At 42.2% G+C, this 22410-nt stretch overlaps 1 protein-coding gene across 2 annotated transcripts in view; it reads right to left on the reverse strand.

The window, feature by feature from the left end:
* THRB (thyroid hormone receptor beta) overlaps nucleotides 1-22193 on the reverse strand; it is a 554536-nt gene extending 532343 nt beyond the window's left edge. The window contains exon 1 of one of the 2 annotated variants that reach the window (XM_040353002.1): nucleotides 22036-22193. The gene's annotated coding sequence lies outside the window, so the exon portion shown is untranslated. The remainder of the gene's footprint in view (nucleotides 1-22035) is intronic. The other variant, XM_040352998.1, reaches the window with a different exon arrangement.
* Between the last annotated feature and the right edge of the window lie 217 nt (nucleotides 22194-22410).

Here is a 22410-nt window from a genome sequence, read left to right on the forward strand (position 1 = left end):
TGGCAGCGCATGTTAGCGGGCATCTACGCAGCGCATGTTAGCGGGCATCTACGCACCTGCTGTCGCCACGTCCCTAACCTTGTTGTGTCACTGCCGCATCACCAGCCGTCCCATTAAAATGAGTGGAACTGTCGTGAGTCAACAGCGGGTCAGAGGAGGAGCCGCTGATGGACAGAGATGACAGTTGCACTTTCAAAATTATAATTTAAATCCAGTTGATTTAAATCACGCTTTTTTACTAGTGATTTAAATCGTGATTCAAATCGACTTGATTTAAATCAAATCCACCCTGGTACCAAGTGAGATAGGCCAGCACACATGCATGTGTGGCTCCACAGATATCTGCAAGGGAAAGGAATCCAGAAAACAGGACAAGTGCTGGGGGGAACAAACAGAACGGGGCAAAGGACAAGTTTTATAAATGATGAACCATCATCCAGTATAATTCTACATTTCAGCAATTTAAAATGATAAAAAAGGAGTCTTTAATATCACTTTATGCAAGAAAATGTGAGTAACAGAGGTGACCCTTGCAGAGGGGTTTTGTTTCTGATTGCCAAACATCTTTGCCTACCGACTCCAGTGGTGGAAATCCATCCCTGATTATACTAATTCGTAGCATCTTTGACCTTCATATGTATGAACAAGGGAAAAACACTCTACTGTACAATGATGAAAACTTCCCTAATCAACCATATCATTTTAGTGAAACTCTAGGTAATATATATTTTGTTTTACACTAAGCTGGGGATGAGTATTATGTGATTGCACATCCAATCTGTAAAAACCATCAGCAGCGCTGCTTCTAATAATACGAAGCTTGTCTTACAATACAACTCGCTAATCTAAACAGCATCTATCTGGTGCATATTGAATTACAGGACTTTGGCTCCCAGTGTCATCCACACTTGCTGAATACCGGGTTTTCTTGGAGGAAATGTTATAGTTGGACGTTTACTGTAAATAGCTAATCACTGTCCAATATAGCCACTGAAATCATGAGAATGGACGATAGCTACGGTTCCCAAGATACCTTAAAACCACTTCATATATCCAGACCTTAATATACTGCCACATCACGAAACAGTAAACCTGACACTTTGGAAGGAAGGACTAGCAACTTTTTCGAGTCTGCAGCTTGCAATGTAATATAGAACCAGGCAGTGCGCGGTATTAGAACCGAGATTGGAAAGGTTATTTCATTATTTCATTGACCAGGCCATATCCCCGAGACAGTTCCCTATAGCCACTATAGTGTTACAACAAACTCGTAATGGCACTTTAATCTGCAGAACCAATATGAGAAAACCGTAGAGACACGGTAGCGTGGCAATGCCATGTTTCTTAGAAAAATAAATGGCTGCAGTTCTAATCCTACAAATCCAAGTTCACTAAGAACCAGCAATAACAGCATTATATGGATTTACTGCATGGCTAGCACAATGTACAGAATAGAGGCACTGTTTCGAGGAATCCCCTTTACAACTTTGATGTCTATAGAATTCATGTATGTCTAATGCCCAAACTTTTTTTTATTTTTTATTGAGTGGGGTTAAACAAGTTAAATCTTGTCAGTTTATTGGTGTCTGTCTGTTCCCTAGTGAATACATTTGACATCACTTCCTGTCCTAAGGACACAACGGGAATCTCTCCAAAGTAAGGGGACATCTCTTTGTAGACAGGTGTCATTAGATGCAAAGATACAATCTGTCATTGCATTTTGTACTACCTATTAAATGTAATTATCAAAATGATTGCCTTCAGTTGTCTGATCCTCTTGCCTATTTCATGCATTGTCGTGCCGTTTCTACAGGTGGATATGCCGTGACTGGCGGCAAAGCACAGCACCGGAGCCGCAATACCCGGAAGTCACTCCAGGAGATATGGCGGCGACGGAGGAGGGGAACGAGGACCGCTGCGGGGGCTTCGATCTCAGGAAAGTAATTTATAATGATCTAGTATTTACTTCCTCTTTAAGAACAGAGAGGCCTATATCTGAGGCAATGTTGAGGCTTATGGACTTTATTCAGAGAGGGGTTATGGTGTTGGGGGGCAATGGGATATAAACTGGGCAAATTTCCAAGGCCTCTTCAACCTCTTCAGTCACTCAGCTGGCAGAATGGCAGCAGGTGAATGAAGCTGAAATGCTGTCATATGGGTCCCCATATACTTTGTATTTTCTCAGGGCCCCATTTTGTCTAAAACCAGCCCTGGTTATAAAGCGTGATCAAACAACAAATCTCAATCTTCAGGCTACAAAGAAAAAAAAATAATAAGGGCCATTTCACACATGAGGACCGTATGTCCGTTTTTCATCCACGGACATACATGAATCCCTATGGGATAGCGGGTGTCAGCGGATAAACATCCGCTGACACCCGATCTCATCAGTGTCCGCTATGCCCCGTTTCTGCAGATGGAGGAAAATCCTTTTTTTACATCCGTCTGGGGATTGAATCGGATGAACACGAACAGACGGTTCGTGTTCATCCGATCCCCCATAGAGGAGAGCGGAGATCTGACAGGGCGGTCCCTGAACAGTGTGCAGGGACCGCCCTGTCATCTGCCGGCTCAGCCAGGATCAACGGAGCGATCCCCACTGAGCCAGCGTATGATAAAGGTACGGATACACACGTGAGCCATACGTGTGAAAGGGCCCTAAAGAGGCAATTGTCAACATGATTTATTTATTTTTTGTAAAAACCAAGGATGCAATTTTTTTATTTTTTGTTACCCATGGAGGAGCAGCATTGCCACCCTAGGACAGAAGCACATAACACCTCCTTCACTCTTCTTCTCAATAACATGGTAGGGAAGTTTGTAGTCCCCAAAGATAGCTGGAAATACTGCTATCTGATAGGGTAGTGTATACAGAAAGATTTTTTTGTGATTATCCAACCAATATAACAATAGACTTTTAATTGGTATATTTAACAGATCCTCCAGGTTGTTCAGGAACTTCAAATCCCATCATGCCTAGTCATGTCTGTGAATGTCAGAGTTTTACATTGCCTCATGGGAGTAACAATGCCTCATGGGGTGAAGTTCCGCAACAACTGTAGGGCCGTAGTTTGGAGATCCCTGCAAGTTTAAAGCCTAAAGCCTCTAAAAAAAAATTTTTTTCAACCATATACACTAAACAGTGTGGATGGAGGAATCTCCCCTACCTCTAAGGCCTCGTACACACGGCCGAGGAACTCGACGTGCCAAACACATCGAGTTCCTCGGCCAGTTCAGCCCTGAAGTCGCCGAGGACCTCGGCGGGCCGAGAGCTCCCATAGAACAACGAGGAAATAGAGAACATGTTCTCTATTTCCTCGCCGAGGTCCTCGTCGGCTTCCTCGGCCGAAAGTGTACACACGGCCGGGTTTCTCGGCAGAATTCAGCCAGAAACTCGGTCGGAAGCTGAATTCTGCCGAGGAAACTGGTCGTGTGTACGGGGCCTCAGGCTCGGTTCACACTGCTGCGACTTGTCATGCCACTTGAGAGTTCAAAGTCGTATTACCATTAACTACAATGAAACCATTGCAATCAGTACGACTTAGAAAAGCTTTTCCTGCACTACTTTAGGGCGACTTCATCACAACTTGCATTGACTTCTGTTGAAGTTCTAAGCAAGCCGCAATTAAGTTGCTTGGCAAAGTCGTGCCCTACGTCGCACGACTTTCTGGTTGCAGCAGTGTAAACCCAGCATAAGAGACAGCACCCACAACTGTCAGAATACCAGCTCCTATGATTTTCATATTGAAGAACATTGAGGAGGAGGCCTCGTACACACAACCGAGTTTCTCAGAAAAAAAAAACAGCAAGAAACTTGCTGTTTTGTTTTTTTTTTTGCTGAGGAAACCGGTCGTGTGTACATTTTTCAACAAGGAAACTGCCGCGGAATTTGACGAGCCAAAAAGAGAGCATGTTCTCTTTTTCCTCAACGGGAATGGAGAAAATTGGCACGTCGAGTTCCTCGACAGCCTAACAAGGAACTCGACGAGCAAAACAATGTGTTTCGCCCGTCGAGTTCCTCGGTTGTGTGTACGAGGCCTGAGAGTTACGAAAGGACCACCAATGGCTCGATTTTTGGAAGGTTCATCAGGAACTGGCCAAAGTTAATCCATGGTATAGCCACCTTTACCACTACCCAAGTGTTGTTTTTTCATGTTTGTTGGCATTGGAGAATGAAGAAAGTTAAACATTTCTGTAAAGGTTTTGTTACCCCGTTGGGAAGGGTTTTCCTCGACTTCCTGTTCCTGAGAAGGCTGTACAAGGAACAGGGACTTAATAAAAACATTCAGAACTTCTTACTTTTGCTTGCTTTACTAAAAATTAGTTTTTTGTATTTGTTTTTCTGCCTTTCATTTTAAGAGACTTCTAACAGGGAGTCAAATGACAATAAAAACCCAACAGGGACTGTATCCCTTTTCGACACTATCCAAAACAAAACAAAAAGTTTTGGCTGCAATTGGGCTTTAAATTGTACATTTATTTACATAGGTCTATACATCAAACCAAAGAGAAGGCCAACAGAGAAGGGAAGAGGGACCCGTTATGAAGAACAGTATATTTGCCACTTTCCAAATTAGCCTATATGAGTTTTTTTCAACAACTGATGAAAGCAAATTCAATGTGGTTATAGACAGGGAGGCACAGCCAAGATTTAGCAGGGCATCTTAAAACGTCAATCCCTGGCTACCGCCTTTTATTAAAAAGCAGCATCTTACCAAAGAGATCTTCTTATCCCCAAGTGATGCCCAAAATTACACCACTGATGCAATTTCTGTCCTGTAAACACATTTTTATATTTATATTTTATCCCTGGTAACTGGAAAATCATTTTGCTGTATAAAAACACATAGCTGTGGTGAGGGGGATTCACAGTCACATATTTACCTTCAGGGTTTAGGCTGTTTAGGCTGCCAGGCCTTGTAGCCATCACATATGCTGAGGATATAGTTAACTTATTATGTATATACCCCGTGGCTCTTTCAGCTACTCCGCAAAAAATAAAACAGTTTTGATCAGCAGCATGTGACAATACGCATTAAATACTTAAACTGAACTCCCGGCAGATAAAAGAAAACCATATTTCAGTTATAAATTTATTAAAAGCAGTTAATTTACCCTGATACAGCTTTCTCCAGCTTGCACCACTAATACAGTGATATCCACTAGTATCTGGGTCCCATGCCGATCAGCTGTCCTGCTGCTTACTTAACCACCTCAATACCGGGCACTTACACCCCCTTCCTGCCCAGGCCATTTTTCAGCTTTCAGCGCTGTCACATTTTGAATGACAATTGCGCGGTCATGCTACACTGTAACCATGTGAAATTTGACATTTACTTCACACAAATAGAGCTTTCTTTTGGTGGTATTTAACCTCCCTGGCGGTATGATTATGTCAGATTTTAGGTGCTGAAAGCTGTACAATTATTTTGCATGGAAATTTGGCGTTTTAGATTGTAGGCCTGTAATTCTTAAAAATAACTCACTTAAATCTGTCCAAACAAGAGTCTAGTAGACATCCTGGGTATGATAAAGTTTGAAACACAAAATCATAAATAATAATATAATAAATAACTATAAATAATTATAAAAAATAATAATATAATAATAATAAAAATTAATCAATAATGTAATCAAATCAAAAACACTGAAATGTTCTCAGTTGCAGAATTGTCGCTGTCATTACTTTCGGTGTTTGATGACGAAGTTCCCCACAAATCCCTATCGCTCAATTCTGCAAGTGATTCTAATTTATTATCGCTGTTTTCTAGCTGGTCTAAAACCACTTTTGACATAAAGGGACACTTTTTGGTTGCTATGTACAATCTCCAGTTTCCAGGCAGAAAGAACAGTTTTTATTATATAAAAGAACATGTAGGGCACTGGGCAGACCACTAGGGACAAGGGGTGTGTGTATTTTTTACATACAGTACTGTAATCTATAAGATTACAGTATACTGTATGTAATGTGTTTTAATTTTTTTGAATTTGGCGCCAATCTCTGCCTCCGTGCGTCGTAACGTTGCAGGGAATGGAGCTCGGTGGCACTCGGGGCACTGTGTGAATCGAACGAGGAGACAGCTCGCTCACACAGTGGGGAGACATCACAGGATCCAGGGACAAGGTAAGTAAACTCAGCCGATATTCACTTTTTTTTACACAAACGTACCCAATATTACCGATATTGCTTCATGGGGTTTTACCAGGGTGATGTTTTCAGCTGCAGGCATCACCCCACTACCGTTCTTTAGAGCAAATGGTCAGCTTTATTGTAATAACAACTGATGCCGCTCAGCAGCCGCTCGACTACTATTACAAGCCGCAGAAGGGGACGTCCCCCCCGCCGCCTTCCGCTGCACGCTCGGGCTCTCCTGTCCCACTGGGAGGCCGAACCAGATGGCACGTCCGCCGGCTGGCCGAAGACCCAAACAAAGCTGATGCTTCCTTCGGGTCTCGGATCTAATAACCCGGAAGCGGTGTCATGGCATCACTTCTCGGATTACGTGCATCTTAAAGGTGCCAGTTTTAAAAAATATAAAGTATTCAAAAACGCTGATCTTGACATTTTGAATACTTTCAAGTGCAGTGGAGGGGTTTGGGGCCTTATAGACCCCTGATCCCTCCATAAAGAGTACATGTCACTGCCTATTACTGTCACAAGGGATGTTTACATTCCTTGTGACAGCAATAACAGTAAAGAAAAAGAAAGGGTTAAAAAAATGTTTTTTGAAATGTACAGAATATCGGGATACAATATCGAATATCAGCCGGAGAGGTGGCCAAAGTATTGTATCGACACCGAAAAAACTATATTGGTTGATCCCTAATGTGTTGCCAAAACCCATGTTAAATGCATTGGCATGATGCGGTGCCATGTATTCTGAATGGCACACCAATCTGCCAGTGGACGTGCACTGTAGCGTAACTGAAAAATAGTGCATGCACCAGTCTTTGACAGCGCACTGCAACATAAGTTAGTGCATCGCCTTGTGATACGCTGCAACACATCTCCGTCCCATGTTGGAATGTGATTCAGAAGGAAGCCACATCGTTGACAACTATGGTAGCTAGATGTCAAAAAGCAGCAAACAACTTCTTATGCCGCATACACACGATCGGAAATTCCAACAAGAAAACCATGGATTTTTTTCAGACGGAATTGTGTCTCAAACTAGTGTTGCATACACACGGTCATACAAAATTCCAACCGTCAAGAAAGCTGTGACGAACAACACTACAACGAGCCGATAAAAATTACGTTCGATGATTCCGAAAAATTTTCGACAAGAACTTTTCATGTCGGAAAATTTGAGAACCAGCTCCTAAATCTTTGCTGTTGAAAAAGTCAGACGGGGCCTACACACGATTTCTGACCAAAAGCTCACAACAAACTTTTCTTGTTGGAAATTCCGACCGTGTGTACACGGAATAAGCCTCTTCTCATAGCTTGCACAAAGTATTGCGCAAAACAGTGTACATGAAAATGTTAAACATATTCTCCATTAAAAGGCCCAGTTAAGAAAATACTTAAAATACATTTTATTGGCTTTCAGGTCTTTTAATTAAAGGAAAGTTGGGTTGACTGGTAGACTTGGAGCCGTGCCCTCCCTGTGTACGGGTTTGCAAAGCTTTTTCAAAGGACAGACAGGCTGGATTTTTCCAGTTGGTGTAAACGTGGATTTTCATTCGGAAGTTTTCTGTGCACCTAGGCGTGCACAAATGGCTTGGCACGCACGGGTTTGTACTGGAAAGCAATCCAATATAAAGTACGAGGGGGAAAAAAACACATTCAGAGGGTCACCCCCTGTATCTTGATGTTTTAATTTTAGAATTAAAACACAAATTAAAAAAAGTAAATTAAAACAACTTTTAAAGAGTTTTTGCTTTTTATTTTTTGTTTTCAGCCCTGGAAATGTCCTTATTTTCTACCACTTATATACAGAGTATGGTTCTCTGTAATTCTGTATGTCAAGTCAAATTTCCAGTTATTACTCTCATTGAATAGAGAAAGGAGTACTCGGTCATTACTGGTCCTTCCTCTGAAAATGATAGTTGCCTAGTTGTTCCTCCTTGAAAAATTTCAGACCTGTCACTGACCAGGAACAAGCACGTGGCAATTGAAGTCAGAACTGCTTTTGTACATTATTTCCAAGTCAACGAGAGACAGAAAATGCCACTGGAGCATATAGCGTGATAACAAAAAAACTAGCACTGTTAGTAGGTCATCAATAGATGTCTACGTATTTTCTCAGCATAGCTTTCTTTTAAAGTGTGCACATACGACAAAAACTCTTTACCCGCTAATACTGTGGCACACAAGTATGACTATGCACAAGTAGGTTTTTGACCACAAGCCAGGTTATAGGTTGACTAACCAGTTGATTTACTAAAGCTGGAGCGTGTCAAATCTAATGCATCTCTGCATAGAAACCAACGAAACCACAGCTGCACCAGGTTCAGGTTCTGGTTTTAGTACATCAACCTAATGCCGCGTACAGACGGTCGTTTTATGCGATGTAAAAAAACGCATTGACCGTGTGTGGGGGAAAACGTAGATTTATGTCTTGTAAAAAACGACAAAAAAAAAATTGAAGCATGCTTAAATTTTATGTGTCGTTTTTCAAAACGTTGTTTTTTGTGTCACAGAAATTGACCGTGTGTAGCAAAAAACGACGTTTAAAACTAAGTTTTTGAACCAGCGCATGCCCAGAAGCTAGTTATGAAGCAAGCTTCAATGGAAAAAACGTAACCTCGCTTTGCTAGAGCATTGTGAAAAAACGATGGTGTGTAGGCAACGTCGTTTTTGAAAATTGAAGTTTCAAAAACGTTGTTTTTTACTTCACAGAAAACGTCGTTTTTTTACATCGCATAAAACGACCGTCTGTACGCGGCATAAGTCTCATGCCGCTTACACACGATCATCGTGTGTGGGCTTCACATCATTTTTCAGGTTCTGAAAAACGACAATTTTTTTTTTCGAACATGCTGCATTTTTTAACATCGTTTTAAACAATGTAGTTTTTTGGGTTGTAAAAAATGATCGTGTGTGGGCTAAAACGACGGAAAAAAAACGCGCATGCTCAGAAGCAAGTTATGAGATGGGAGCGCTTGTTCTAGTAAAACTACCGTTCATAATGGAGTAAGCACATTCATCACGCTGTAACAGACAAAAAAGCGTGAATCGTCTTTTACTAACACGGAATCAGCTAAAGCAGCCCAAAGGCCAATGGAACTTCCCCTTTAAAGTGCCGTCGTACGTGTTGTACGTCACCGCGCTTTGCTATTTTTTTTTAAAAACGATGGTGTGTAGGCAACATCGTTTTAATGATGAGGTTGGGAAAACGTAGTTTTTTAGACATGCTGAAAAACAACATTTTCTTTCACGCTGAAAAATGATCGTGTGTACGCGGCATCAGTTTTGGCTGCACAATTCATAGGTTTCCAGTCTGCATTCTTACCTTCACAATTAGGCCCCTTTAACACGGCCATTCAGATGAGATCTGTCTGTCAGTTTGTCAGGTGGGCCTGAGCAAACGATCTATTCAGTCCTATGGACTGGCGGGTTTAAACAGTATCCTTTTACACCTCCGATCCAGTTTGGTCTCCAAAAAAAACAAATGGTAGGGGATCCATCCTCCTCCGTCTGAACCAGACTGGAGGGCAGTTGGGTGTAAACAGACAGCGGAGTCCATTTACTCCCGCCTGCTCTGTCCGTGTCCACTCTACAGAAACTGATTGGAGACGTATGTATCATCCACCCGCTCTGCTCCGATCACCAAGGGCTCTGTGAGGATTCCAAAATAGAATCTGTACCGTGTGAAAGGGGCCTTAGGTGCAAGGTAAAGGAGGTCATTTAACCACCTCCATACTGACACATTGTAAAAAAAAAAATCTATATATATTTTTATTCTGCAGATATCTCTCCTTGGAAGAGGGTGCAAATACCTGTAATATACAGGTATTTGCACCCCCCTCCCCCTTGAAAGGTTCAAATTGTGTCACTGAGGGGGGGAAGAATTCGATGAGTGGAAGTTCCACTTCATGGTGGAACTCCGCTTTAAATCCATGCCGAATACATCATTTATACAGCTTGTCTGAGCTTGCAGGGGGCTGAATTTAACACTCTTCAGACTGGAGCTGACTGGAGGGCAAGGACACACCTCCCTTCACATAGAATGGGCTCAAATCGCACCACACTGAACCGAAAGTAAATCGCACCACACTGAACCGAACGTAAATTGCACAGGAACGCCCAGAGTATAAAACGTTTTGCTGTAGTCATACAATAATGTTGATTTGTTTCTATTTTCCTTGTTAAAGCGGGGGTTCACCCTATAAAATAAAAATATTTTTTTTTTTTTTTTTTTCGGAAATAGCCGAAATAGGCTTGGCTCTTCACGGAGCCTGCGCATAGTGTGGCGCCGTGAAGAGCCGAGACCTACTCCGGCTGTCTTCGGGGAGCGTGACGTGCCAGAGCCGGCCGTCAATCACCCTCCCTCTTGAAAGGAACGCCCATTCCCCGCGGGCAGTCAGAATCTACTATGTACGATTACACTGTGAGTACGGCGATAAAAAAATTAAGACCGGCATACTGTAGCTCGCGCTACAATGCCGAATTTTATGCTAAAATGTTGTTCTGCAGGGTGAACCACCGCTTTAAATATGAGATAAAACGCCAGGCACCCCTCAACACCACTGCTACACAGCTGACACCAGCCACACCTTAAAATAGGAGCGCTTTTCGTGTGTGACTAGTGTGAGCGTAGCCCAAATGTTAGAAAAGGTCAGAACTTGTGATTTATTTCTTTTTTTTTCAGGTTGTCTTTTGTTCTAGTGACAACCACATCCCCATTTCTTGCATTCAAGTCACAGGGACAAGAAGTGATGGAAAATCTGGGGTCACAGGCTGCAAAAAAAGCCTGAGAGAAAATGTAACTCTTTCCTGTTCTATCCGAAACTAAAAATAAACGCTGGCCATAGGCAGCTTGAAATTCCTTGTGTGGCGGCTGCAGGGGAGAGGAGGGAGTGCCGATAACAGATAGGCCATAGGAGCCTATGGGTGACAGCTTTACCAGCTGTTATTGAGATCTCTCCTCTCCCCTGTAGCCGCACAGGGGAGATCACATGAACATACCAGAGCAGCATGAAAATAGGTAAGTATACAGATCTTTCTTACTCAGGTTAGTCATTATAGGCGTTAGGAGAGGGGCGGGGACATTTTTAAGGCTAGTTAGGTGTACGTGGGAAACCTACGGTAATTTTTTTTTTTTTTTTGGCTAGAATAAAGTAGGATTTTAACCCCTGTCAGATTTTATGGCCATCTGTGTTTCATCTCGGAGATTGTTGTGCACGTTCTGTCCCAGAGCCAAAACAGGAAGTGAAAGGGAAAACTTCCAGAGTGAGGGATTCCCTGGTTGTCACAGGAACTAGCTTCACTGTTCTGATGACAACCCCAAATTTGGTATTTTCCTTTACTGTTTTTGATATCTTTGATGATGGTCACCAAGACAAATAGGGAGGCTGAATCTCCCTAACGGGAACAGAGACAGCAAAAAAAAAAAGCATTGTAATCACTCTCCAACCTATCCAAGCTTTACCCTCAGGCCCCGTACACACGACCGTTTTCCTCGACAGAATCCATCAAGAAACTTGGTGGCAGAGCTTTTTTGCCGAGGAAAAAGGTCGTGTGTATGTTTGTCATCGAGAAAACTGTTGTGGAACTCGATGAGAAAAAAAGAGAACAAGTTTTCCTCGTCGTGTTCCTCATTGGGCTGGTTTTCAACGAGAAATACGTTCGTGTGTATGCTTAGAAACCCGCACATGCTCAGAAGGGTGGCGCCAGTGGAATCCCCTTCCCCTTTATAGTGCCGTCGTACGTGTTTTACATCACCGTGTTTGAGAACGACGAGATTTGGTCTTGACAGTGTGTATGCAAAGAAAGCTTGTCAAGTTTCTCGACAAGCCTGACAAGGAACTCGTCGAGGAAAACGATGTTTCATTTACGACAAGTTCCCTGGTTGTGTGTATTAAGCCTATGTGGCGGTATGATTGTGTCAGTCAGATTTTTGATGCTCAAAGCGGTACAATGTTTTGCATGGAAATTCTGCGTTTTATTTTGTAGGGCTGCAATTCTTAGGAATAACTCACTTAAATCTGTCCAAACAAGAGTCTAGTAGACATCCCGGGTATGATAAAGTTTGAAACACGAAATCATAAATGATAATATAATAAATAACTAGAAATAATTATAACAAATAATAATAGAATAATAATAAAAATGTATTCAATAATGTAATCAAATCAAAAACACAGAAATGTGCTCAGGTGTAGAATTGTCGCTGTCGTCACATTCAGTATCTGACAAATTTCCCCACGAATCGCTATTGCTTAATTCTGCAAGTGTTCTAATTTACTATCGCTGTTTTCTAGCTGGTCTGAAACCACTTACGTGAAGGGACTCTTTTTGGTTGCCATGGACAATCTCCAGTTTCCAAGCAGAAAGAACAGTATATATAATATAAAACTGCATGCAGAGCATTGGACAAACCATTATAGACAAAAGGCATATGAAATGATTTCTATAGCCTCGTACACACGACCGAGGAACTCGACGGGCGAAACACATAGTTTTCCTCGTCGAGTTCCTTGTTAGGCTGTTGAGGAACTCGACAAGGCAAGTTTCTCCTTTCCCGTCGAGGAAAAAGAAGACATGCTCTCTTTTTTGCTCGACGGGATCCTCAACAGTTTCCTCGTCGAAAAATGTACACACGACATGTTTCCTCTGCAAAAAACAAATCCCAGCAAGTTTCTTGCTGGTTTTTACCGAGAAACTCGGTTGTGTGTACGAGGCCATACAGTAATTTAATTTGTAAGGTTACAGTGTACTGTATGTGTTATGTTTTTTTCATGTTTTGTATTTGCCGCTGTGCGTCGTCCCCATGCGTCGTGCTGCTCGCAGGGAACGGAGCCCGGCACATTGATAGACCGAGCGGAGGACACAGCCCACGGACACAGCAGGAGGACATTGCAGGATCCTAGGGACAAGTTAAGTAACTTTCCCAGGATACTGCGATGCAATCCCGAGTGTGGCTCAGGGTTACCACTTTTGGTAATTAAAATTCACCCCGAGCCACACTCGGGATTACCGCCAGGGAGGTTAAGTTTTGCCTTTAGGGCCGGTTCACACTAGAACGCGGTGTGCAAAAGGTGTCTTCCATATGCGTTTCCCGCACTGCGTTCACAACATACTGCTTTTGCAATCTGCTGCAGGTGAAAATACATTGTTAATGGCACCCCCAAATGAAGAACGCAAACGTAGTGCGTTTGCAGGCATCCTATTGCATGGCATGTTTTTTCAAAAGCAGTACATGCACTACATTTTTGTGAAGTCCGGTGTGACTTGCAGACCATTCAAATGAATGGGCTGCCAAACTGCAATGCAGGGGAACGCACAAGAATCGCATAGGAACACAAAACACAATCCTGTGTGATTCTGGTGTGAACCAGCCCTTAGTTAAATGTTTTTGCTTTCACAATCTTTTTAGCTTGTACATATAAATATTTACCAAGCTTGCATTGTAGTTTATTTCACCTGTCAAGAGTTCACCAAGATCTGGGGTTCTATAATTATAATGGCAAACGTTCAGTTTTTGCCCCCCTAGTTTTGTCCCATTTAACCACTTCCCTACCCAGCTATCGTAATATGACGACCGCAGGAACACTCTGTCCCTCCAGGTGGCCGTCATAGGATGTCCTCGGCTTACTGGCCCTCTAGGGGGCCACGTCACTTGGGAGCCAATGCGTGTGCCCAACAGCCACACGATGTCCGCGGGGCACCCGCGATTGACCAATAACAGAGCAGGACTGTCAGGTGAAAGGAGACCGATGTGTGTTCCCAGTACAGAGGAACACTGATCGTTCTCCTCCCCTTGTGATTCCCCTCCCCCCACAGTTAGAAAAACTCCCTAGGTAACACATTTAACCCCTTGATCGTCCCCTAGTGTTAACCCCTTCTCTGCCAGTGACATTAATACAGTATAACCCAATAGTGCAGCGCTCAAAATAAGATGGAAAAATTAATCCAAATATACAATGTATGTGATATAAAGTCCACAGAATCTATATTCAAATAAACAATGTAGAAAGTCCGTGAAAAATATGTTCATCAATGGAATGAAGATATAGGACCTCCACCGAAGATTCAATGTGCAGATACGGAAAAAAATACAGTAATCAATGCATTTTTATAGCACTGATCGCTGTATAAATGCGAATGGTCTCAAAATAGTGTCAAAAGTGTTCCGATATGTCCGCAGCAATATCCGCAGAAAATCACATATCGCCACTATTACTAGTAAAAAATAAAATAAAATGCCATTAATCTATCCCCTATTTTGTAAACTCTATAACTTTTGCACAAACCAATCAATATACGCTTATTGCATTTTTTTTAAGGAAAAATATGTAGAAGAATACGTATCGGCCTAAATTGAGGAAAAAAATAGTTTTAAAAAAAAAATTCAATTGGGACAAATAGCAAAAAGTTAAAAATATTGGGGGTTATTTACGAAAAGGCAAATCCACTTTGCACTACAAGTGCACTTGGAAGTTCAGTCGCTGTAAATCTGAGGGGTAGATCTGAAATGAGGGGAAGCTCTGCTGATTTTATCATCCAATCATGTGCAAACTAAACTGCTGTTTTTTGTTTTCCTTGCATGTCCCCCTCAGATCTACAGCGACTGCACTTCCAAGTGCATTTTCAGTGCAATTTCAAGTGCGCTTTGCACTTGTAGTTTGCACTTGTAGTGCAAAGTGGATTTGCCTTTCGTAAATAACCCCCATTGTGTTTTTTTATTTTCAAACTTGTCTTCTTTTGTTTATAGCGCAAGAAATAAAAACCGCAGAGTTTATCGAATACCACCAAAATAAAGCTCTATTTGTGGGGAAACATTTGGGTTCAGTGTTGCATGACCGCGCGATTGTCATTCAGAATGGTACAGCGCTGAAAACTGAATATTGGCCTGGGCAGAAAGGGGGTGAAAATGCCCGGTATTGAAGTGGTTAAATAGGGCGCCCCTTTCACTTTTAATACGGTGCGGCAAGACAGCACTGCTTACATTGCCGTTAAAAATAAATTACCATTCATTAGTAGGCAATTAAATCGCAATGAAATGAGCAACAGCCTAGATCACATGAGCGAGGAAATTCTCTGGCCTGCTGTTCAGGAACATAGCGACAGTGCTGGATAATCCTAATGAGACTGATGACCTGAAAAGCCTGGTAGAAAATGGCCAGCTTTTGCCTGACTATTGTTAGATTGTGAGGCAGGAAAAAAAAAAGACCGATCATAGCAACACGGGTGACGTGGAACTGGTTAAATGGAAATCAAACATTGAAGACAGCACAGTCTGAGAGCGTGCAGGCCTGACATTTCAAACAAGGACAAGGTAGCAGCACTCACAGTCTGTGAACTTCACAGTTGGCAATGGCCCAAGTGTCTGTAAATGCCCATGAAGGGAGAGGGGCGGGGGGCGGACACGGCAAGAACTAGGTTAGTTTACACCAATATGTCTGCAATAGAAGACTAGCTGGCACAGGCTTCCATCTGACCCGTCTCCCTCTAAATGTTTTCATCAAGAATGCAGGAATCTCCTCAGCCGAGAGAACATGCTGTATTCTTCCGAAAAGCTAAAGGGGGGGAAAAAAAACTCTCTCTTTCAGATAATCCAAACCTAATCCTTTCTGGCATTGCTGAACTGTTCACCCCTTCAGGACCAGCAGGGGACAGTGATCATGGTGCCTAGAAAGCGAGCTTTGACAGGCGCAGGGAGGATGTGACAGCTGATTACAGGCTGCGGCCTATTCTTTAACCTACTAGCCAGGAGCGCCTTCCAATCACTGACTCCATGACACGCGGGGCTTATTTACTACCAAAGAGCAAGAGCAACACAAATCAATTGGACTAAATGGCTTTCCTGATTCGGCCTACTGTTTGCTAATGGAAGCTGACTTCTGATTGTATATATATACAGTTAAACCTTGGTTTGAGAGTAACTTGGTTTGAGAACGTTTTGCAAGACAAGCAAAATGTTTTAATACATTTTGCCTTGATATACAAGCGATGTCTTGATATAAGAGTAGCGTCATGTCACAACTCAGGCCCCGTACACACGACCGAGTTTCTCGGCAGAATCCAGCCAGAAACACGATCAGAGCTGGATTCTGCCGAGAAACCCGGTGGTGTGTACACTTTTCAGCGAGGAAGCCGACGAGGAACTCGTCGGGGCGAAAAGAGAACATGTTCTCTATTTCCTCGTTGTTCAATGAGGAAAGTCGGCCCGCCGAGCTCCTCGGCGGCTTCCACACTGAACTCGACGAGGAACTCGATGTGTTTGGCACGTCGAGTTCCTCGGACGTGTGTACGGGGCCTGAGTATAAAAAAGAAGAGAGGAGCCTCTAAGTGTAGCAATATGGTTACATTTAATGAAGGTACAACATTTGGCAACTTATTGCTACACTTAGAGGTGCCTCTCTCCTCTTTAAGGCCCCTTTCACACGTGCAGAACGTATGTCCGCTTTTTCATCCATCCGTTTACAGATGAAAAAGGGACATACATTGATCCCTATGAGATTGCGGGTGTCACCCAATCTCATCCGGGTCTGCAATCCTCCGATTCTGCAGACGAAGGAAAACCCTAATTTTCCATCCATCTGCGGATCGGATCGGGTGAACACGGACAGGCGGTCCGTGTTCATCCGATCCCCCCATAGGGGAGAGCAGAGATCTGACAGGGCGGTCCCGGCACAGTCCCGGGACCGCCCTGTCACCCGCCGGCTCAGCGGGGATCAACGGAGCGATCCCCGCTGAGAAAGCGGAGGTTCACGGGGAGGATCATCGTGGATCCGTTCCGTGTGAAAGAGCCCTTATACCCTGTAAAAAAATGCTTTGATATACAAGTGCTTTGGATTACAAGCATGTTTCTGGAACAAATTATGCTTGCAAACCAAGGTTTTACTGTATATATATATATATTATATATATATATATATATATATATATATATATATATACATACATACACTATATTGTCAAAAGTATTGAGACACCTGCCTTTACACGCACATGAACTGTAATGGCATCCCAATTTTAAGCTGGATACACACTATACAATTTTCTGTAGATTTTTTACTTTAGATTTACCAAAACATATGAGGTCAAACCTTAAGAGTTTCAATTTGTATGCAATCAGACAGGCCCTTGCACTACATGGTTTTGGTAAATCTAAAGGAAATCAGACAACAAACGTTGTAAAGTGTGTATGGGGTCTTATTCCATAGGGTACAATATTGAGTTGGCCCTGGGGTGGGAGGTGCGGTGGCGGTAAAGCACTGCTATTTTTAGCGGCACTTTACCAGCAGAATTGCGGCGGTATTCGGCTGCTAGCGGTGCGATTTTACCCCCCGCTAGCGGCCGAAAAAGGGTTAATACCGCCGGCAATGCACCTCTGCATAGGCGCATTGCCGGCGGTATAGCCGCGGTTTCCCATTGCTTTCAATGGGAAGGATCGGTGGAGGAGCGGTAAACACACCGCTCCTTCACCGCTCCAAAGATGCGGCTAGCAGGAGTTTTGGAGCCGTCCTGCTAGCGCACCGCTCCAGTGTGAAAGCCCTCGGGCTTTCACACTGGAGAAACAGCAGTCGCGGTTTCAGGTCGGTTTGCAGGCGCTATCTTTAGCACAATAGCGCTTGCAAACCGCCCCAGTGTGAAAGAGGTCTTAGACTGGGATGCCATTAAAGTTCATGTTTTGCCCACCCTCGGGGGCTATTTCTTTATATTTCTACAGCCAATCACAGTGGTCAGGTGATGAGACATTCCTTCCTGTCCTCTGGGCATAAAAACCCTGTTAAAGTGGAACTTCACTCTCCCAATCAACATTGATTATTTTTAATCCTCATGCTGCTAGCATTAGTAAATAGATAGGAATGTATATCATATTTACGTCTTTTTTTTTTTTTACATAAAAGCCAAATGAATAGCAACCAACCACCAACAATTCAGACAATTTCAGACATTTTAGTATGAATCGGCCAAAACTTGCACCGTGTCCAGTGCTCCTAAGTGCCCAGTATACAGTGTAGCAGAAATCACAAAATAAATACTTTTTTCCTATAAAGGAAAGGATTTCCACCTATCTGACCCACCTCCTGCATTAACAATCAGGTACAGAGATCTGGTGGCTAAAAATTCCTCATGGTCTGACACTTTTAGGTGTGTTGGCTACCTGACCCCCCCCCCCCCCCACTACCACGTGTGGCGTGGTACCTTCTGCTGGCCCCTCCATCAATGCTCTGTGGTGCAGTAATGTAGTGGCTGGTGGAAGGTATTACTTTCATTCACCCCATGGGGAAAATAAATCCAGAATTCTGCACCCACACCAAACAGCACGGGTGGACGAACCTCTCCTGCCATCGATTTTATCCTGACAGCCAATGGTTGTCAGGATATCGGAAAAGTGGCTGCAGGCGCTGTTCGGTTGACAATTCTCCACCCGGCTCCTTTGGCAGAGCCTTTAGAACTGTTGATATTTTTCGACCTGGGTACAGCCAACAGAGTCACCTATAGCATCAATTTCAGCTGATTTGAGCTGCATGTAGCAAATGGTCTATTCGCACCAGCTGCTGCGTTACAACGCCGCCTGCACAGCACCGCAATGCAGGGGTGTGAACCGGGCCGCATTGGAGACAATAACCCAGATTCACAGAGAGCGGACGCACATTACGCCACCGTAGTGCAAATAATGTACACTACGCCAACGCAGCGCAGAGAGGCAAGCAGGGAATTCACAAAGCCAGTGCTTTCAAAACTGCGCTGTGTTTCGAAGGCGTAGGTGGAAGTGGGCGTGAGCCATGCAAATGAGGCGTGACCCCATGCAAATGATGGGCCGAGCACCAGACAGATACGTATCATGATTGGACGCATCCCTCTGCGCATGCTCACAACCACGTCGGAACAACTGCCTAAACTACGCCGGCTCACTGCCTACGGTGTGAACGTAACCTACGCCCAGCCAGACACACGTCCAACGTAAACTACGTAAAATACGCCGGCTTGTATTCCTTGGTGCAGACTTTTGCATGTCTGCTGCTGGGTTGTACCTCCTTTATGGGGCATAACTTTACGCCGGACGTACAACTTACGCGCACATCGCGTAGCCTGCTTCGGGCGCACGTACGTTCGTGAATCGCTGTATTTTCCTCATTTGCATATTTGAATGACTGATCAATGGGAGTACCACCATGCGTCCAGCCTAAATATGCGCCCACTCTATGCCGGCGTAGGCAAGTTACGTCGGCAGGATTAAGCCTGTTTTTAGGCGCATCTTAGTTTGTGGGTCCGGCGCACAGATACGACGGCGCACATTTGCACTTACATCGACGTATCTTGTTCTACGTCGGCGCAAGTGCTTTGTGAATCTGGGCCAATGTATTTTGCCTTGTATTGTAGTGGGGGTGTGGAGGAACTGCACTGGAACAGCCACCCAATGAAGTCCCATTGGACACCAAAAGTAGTTCACGCACCTCATTAAAAAACGCATGAATCACATGGTATTATTGTATCATGCAACCCGATGCAGGCAAACGCATTTGTGACCTGCGCTTGGGGTGTCATTAACATTGACACCTGCTGCAGACCACAACTGCATTGCGTTTTGATTGTGGAGCTGGAAACACACATGGAACTCGGGTATCTTATACTTTTCAGCAACCGAAGCTTTGCAATGGAGCACATATCAGTAGCACGACAGGTAAATATTCTTTTTTTTTTTTTTTTTGCAGCTGGGGCTTATTTAAAACTTTTTTTTTTAATCTAGTGGCAGAGATGCCATACCTTCTCAAGTCTTTTTATCCTATACCTTTCCTACTAAAAGATTTTGGATAGCTAGAAAGTTTTTTTTTTACATATGTGATTTATTTGAATATATGCATGTACTGTACCAGTATATATACTGCATATATGTGTGCATATAAATATACATTCACACACAAACATAGATGTAAATAGATATATATATAGTATCCAATGGTTGCCACTGTACACAAATCAGAAATAGAAAATGGGCCCAAATGCACAGCAAAAACTGTAGTATACATAACATTCCAAAAGAGAGAGCAACACTTGTGGGTCTTGAAATGTGAATGCAAAATGCATAATGAAGGTTTTTATTATTTTATAATCCTAAAGAGAGAGCGACACTCACAGGTCTGGAAAGGTGAATGCACATTATTTCGATGTTTCGCCGCGGCACAAGCTTGTCTTCCTCAGGACAGTGCTTGTCCTGAGGAAGACGAGCTTGTACCTCATTGAAACATTGAACTAAAACCTTCATTATGCGTTCACCTTTCTAAACTTGTGAGTGCCGCTCTCTCTAATTAAACATATATATATATATATATATATATATATATTAAAATGATCATGTTTGTATGTGTGTGTGTATATATATATATATATATATATATATATATATATATAAAAATATATATAAATAAATATTTATATATATTTTATATATAAATATATATATATATATATATATATATATATATATATATATATATATATATATATATATATATAAAATTAATTAATTAAATAAAAAATATTTATATATATATATACACACATACACAATTTAATCTATATATATTTGTAAGCAGTTATCATTATATATATATATATATATATATATATATATATATATATATATATATATATATATATATATATATATACACACATACAAACATGGTAATTTTTATTTATATATATATATATATATCTGTTAAAGTTTTTTTTAAATAAGGTACAATTTAAAATATATATATATACACACACACACATTTATATATATATATATATATATATATATATATATATATATATATATATATATATATATATATATATATATATATATATATACACATACAAACATGGTAATTTTTATTTATATATATATATATATATCTGTTAAAGTTTTTTTTAAATAAGGTACAATTTAAAATATATATATATATACACACACACACACACATTTATATATATATATATATATATATATATATATATATATATATATATATATATATATATATATATATAAATAGATAATATATATATATATATATATATATATATATATATATATATATATATATATATATATATATATATATATAATCTATTTATACAAAAAATATTATATGTGTATACATTTTTTTTTTCTTTTTTCTTTTTTTTAGCATCAGCAGTGACTTCCATGCTGTGTAATTTAGAGCACTGCTAACTATGTGATAGCACAAACACAACAAACACAACAAACGAACTCGTAGATAGAAATCACTGACAGGTCCAACATGTGTGTACAGATTGCTCCATTGTATCCATGTAAATAGTATGATCGGTGCTCTATAGATCGGGTGATCGGTGCTCTCTATAGATCGGGTGATCGGTGCTCTCTATAGATCGGGTGATCGGTTCTCTATGGGAATTGATCTAAGCACATGGAGATGACTGTAAAGTGTTTAGTGTAATATAAATGCATCAGGTAGTATGACGCCTAATGTCAGTAGCGATCCTCTCGTACAGTGTGTAGGGCAGTCGGTCCTCCTATACAATAACATGACAGAGGAGGGATGACAGGTCACATCTCATCTAATGCACATCTATCTCTTCTTCTACAAGCAGCCAGCCGGCTATCTGTCCATGACATGTCCCGGTACATCCCCGGAGATCGGACACCACCCGATCCTCTATATACACTGTATATACACTCTATATATACTCTATATATACACACCATGACAGCCCCACACATCGGCCATATACACTGCAATGCCAGCAATGCCATGAAGTGAAAGTATGAGATGACAGTCGGGCCGGGCTGTCAGTGCGATGACACAGGCGGCACAGAGCGGCGGGCAGAGCCCGGACACACAGGCCCATAGACACACATAGAGGAGAACGGAGCTCACCTGACAGTCAGATGAATGCAGAGCGGCGGCCGGCCGGCCGGGAGGAGGAAAGCTGTACAGCTGATCTGGTGCAGGGCGCTGGGCTTGTCCTGAAATGACCTGCCTGGGGAGGACGAACAAGGATAGGGAGGGCGGGGGAGAGGAGGAGAAGAGAGCAGAGGAGGAGAGAGGAGAGGAGGAACACTGCTTCCATCACACACTGCCTCTGTGTACACTGCGTGTGTGTGTGCTCCTCCTCACCGGACACACCGATCACCAACAAACACACACACCGATCTGTACACAACACACAGGACAGATCAGAGACTGTGACAACACACAGGACAGATCAGAGACTGTGACAACACACTGGAGAAATCAGAGACTGTGACAACA

Source organism: Rana temporaria, chromosome 5, assembly GCF_905171775.1.
Source record: "Rana temporaria chromosome 5, aRanTem1.1, whole genome shotgun sequence".
Lineage (NCBI taxonomy): Eukaryota > Metazoa > Chordata > Amphibia > Anura > Ranidae > Rana > Rana temporaria.